The sequence below is a fragment of the Arachis ipaensis genome, chromosome B03, assembly GCF_000816755.2.
Source record: "Arachis ipaensis cultivar K30076 chromosome B03, Araip1.1, whole genome shotgun sequence".
Lineage (NCBI taxonomy): Eukaryota > Viridiplantae > Streptophyta > Magnoliopsida > Fabales > Fabaceae > Arachis > Arachis ipaensis.
Window position 1 is genome coordinate 78,477,647 of NC_029787.2, and position 3,262 is coordinate 78,480,908.

The following is a 3,262-nucleotide window of genomic DNA, read 5'->3' on the forward strand; positions in this document are numbered from 1 at the left end:
GGGATTCGACCCTTACTCACGTAAGGTATTACTTGGACGACCCAGTGCACTTGCTGGTTAGTTACACGGAGTTGTGAACCATGATCTTGGCATCATGTTTTTGGCGCCATTACCAGGGAAAGAAAGAGCAATGAACTTTACATAATTAAAGTGTAATCACGATTCCGCGTACCAAGTTTTTGGCGCCGTTGTCGGGGATTGTTTGAGTTTGGACAACTAACGGTTCATCCTGTTGCTCAGATTAGGTAATTTTCTTTTTGTTTTCTTTTCAAAAATTTTTCAAAAATATTTCAAAATTTTCTCACCTGTTTTCGAAAAAAATTTTAGATTCAAAATTTTTAAGAATGAATTCTAGTTTTTCATGAAGCATGTGAAGCCTGGCTGGCTGTAAAGCCATGTCTAAATTCTTTTGGACTGAGGCTTCCAACCATCAGCTGTTATACGACTATAGGGTATGTCAGGCATGTTATGTTTGAATTACATGCTGAAGCTTGGCTGGCCATTGGCCATGTCTAGTGTTTTGGAACGGAGCTTTCATTGAAAGCTTGGCTGGCTAGTGAGCCATGTCTAATTCCTGGACTGAAGCTTTGGACTAAGAATGCAAGATTTCTGGAATTCATATTAAAAATTTTGGAATCCTTATTTTTTCTTTTTCATATAATTTTCGAAAAAAATCCAAAAAATTTAGAAAATCATAAAAATCAAAAACATTTTTTGTGTTTCTTGTTTGATAATAACCAGTTCATGTACACTTCTGAGAGAAATCCTGTGAGTAATGGGACGCCTATGAAGAAGGGAGTTCTTGAAGTTGATACTCTGAATGCCATATTGGCTCAGAATAAAATATTGACTCAGCAAGTCAATATGATCTCTCAGAGTCTGAATGGAATGCAAGCTGCATCCAACAGTACTCAAGAGGCATCTTCTGAAGAAGAAGCTTATGATCCTGAGAACCATGCAATAGCAGAGGTAAATTATTTAGGTGAACCTTATGGAAACACCTATAACTCATCATGGAGAAATCATCCAAATTTCTCATGGAAGGATCAAAAGCCTCAACAAGGCTTTAATAATGGTGGAAGAAACATGTTTAGCAATAATAAATCTTTTCCATCATCCACTCAGCAACAGACAGAGAACTCTGAACAAAATACTTCTAATTTGGCAAACTTAGTCTCTGATCTGTCTAAGGCTACTGTAAGTTTCATGAATGAAACAAGATCTTTCATTAGAAATTTGGAAGCACAAGTGGGCCAGCTGAGTAAAAGGATCACTGAAATCCCTCCCAGTACTCTCCCAAGCAATACAGAAGAGAACCCAAAAGGAGAGTGCAAGGCCATTGACATAAGCACCATGGCCGAACCTACAAGGGGAGTGGAGGACGTGAATCCCAAGGAGGAAGACCTCCTGGGACGTCCAGTGATCAATAAGGAGCTTCCCTCTGAGGAACAAAAGGACTCTGAGGCTCATCTAGAGACCATAGAGATTCCATTGAACCTCCTTATGCCCTTGATGAGCTCTGATGAGTATTCCTCTTTTGAAGAGAATGAGGATGTTACTGAAGAGCAAATTGCCAAGTTTCTTGGTGCAATCATGAAGCTGAATGCCAAATTATTTGGCATTGATACTTGGAAAGTTGAACCTCCCTTGTTCATCAATGAACTAAGTGATCTGGATCAACTGACATTGCCTCAGAAAAGACAGGATCCTGGAAAGTTCATAATACCCTGTACTATAGGCACCATGATCTTTAAGGCTCTATGTGACCTTGGTTCAGGAATAAACCTCATGCCCCTCTCTGTAATAGAGAATCTGGGAATCTATGGGGTGCAAGCTGCTAAAATCTCATTAGAGATGGCAGACAGTTCAAGAAAACAGGCTTATGGACAAGTAGAGGATGTGTTAGTAAAGGTTGAAGGCCTTTACATCCCTGCTGATTTCATAGTCCTGGATACTGGAAAGGAAGAGGATGAATCCATCATCCTAGGAATACCTTTCCTGGCCACAGCAAGAGCTGTGATTGATGTTGACAAAGGTGAACTAGTCCTTCAATGGAATGAGGACTCCCTTGTGTTTAAAACTCAAGGATCTCCCTCTGCAACCATGGAGAGGAAGCATGAAAAGCTTCTCTCAAAGCAGAGTCAACCAGAGCCCCCATAGTCAAACTCTAAGTTTGGTGTTGGGAGGCCACAACCAAACTCTAAGTTTGGTGTTGAACTCCCATATCCAAACTCTAAGTTTGGTGTTGGAGAGTCTCAACAAAGCTCTGCACATCTGTGAGGCTCCATGAGAGCCCACTGTCAAGCTATTGACATTAAAGAACAATAACACTATCTGAACTCTGAGTTCCTATAGATGCCAATCATTCTGAACCTCAATGGATAAAGTGAGATGCCAAAACTATTCAAGAGGCAAAAAGCTATAAGTCCCGCTCATTTGATTGAAGCTATGTTTCATTGATAGTTTGGAATTTATAGTATATTCTCTTCTTTTTATCCTATTTGATTTTTAGTTGCTTGGGGACAAGCAACAATTTAAGTTTGGTATTGTGATGAGCGGATAATTTATACGCTTTTTGACATTGTTTTTAGTATGTTTTTAGTAGGATCTAGTTACTTTTAGGGATGTTTTCATTAGTTTTTATGTTAAATTCACATTTCTGGACTTTACTATGAGATTGTGTACTTTTCTGTGATTTCAGGTATTTTCTGACTGAAATTGAGGGCTTGAGCAGAAATCAGATTCAGAGGTTGAAAAAGGACTGTTGATGCTGTTGGATTCTGACCTCCCTTCACTCACAGTGGAGTTTCTGGAGCTACAAAACTCGAAATGGCGCACTTCCAATTGCGTTGGAAAGTAGACATCCAGGGCTTTCCAGAAATATATAATAGTCCATACTTTGGCCAAGAATAGATGACGTAAACTGGCGCTCAACGCCAACTTTCTGCCCAAATCTGGCGTCCAGCGCCAGAAAAGGAGCCAAAACCAGAGTTGAACGCCCAAACTGGCACAAAAGTTGGCGTTCAACTCCAGAAAGGACCTCTACACGTGCAACACTCAAGCTCAGCCCAAGCACACACCAAGTGGGCCCCGGAAGTGGATTTATGCATCAATTACTTACTCATGTAAACCCTAGTAGCTAGTTTATTATAAATAGGACATTTTACTAGTCTTTTTGACAATCTTTGGATTATATTTTGATCTATTGATCACGTTTTGGGGGCTGGCCATCTCGGCCATGCCTGGACCTTTCACTTATGTA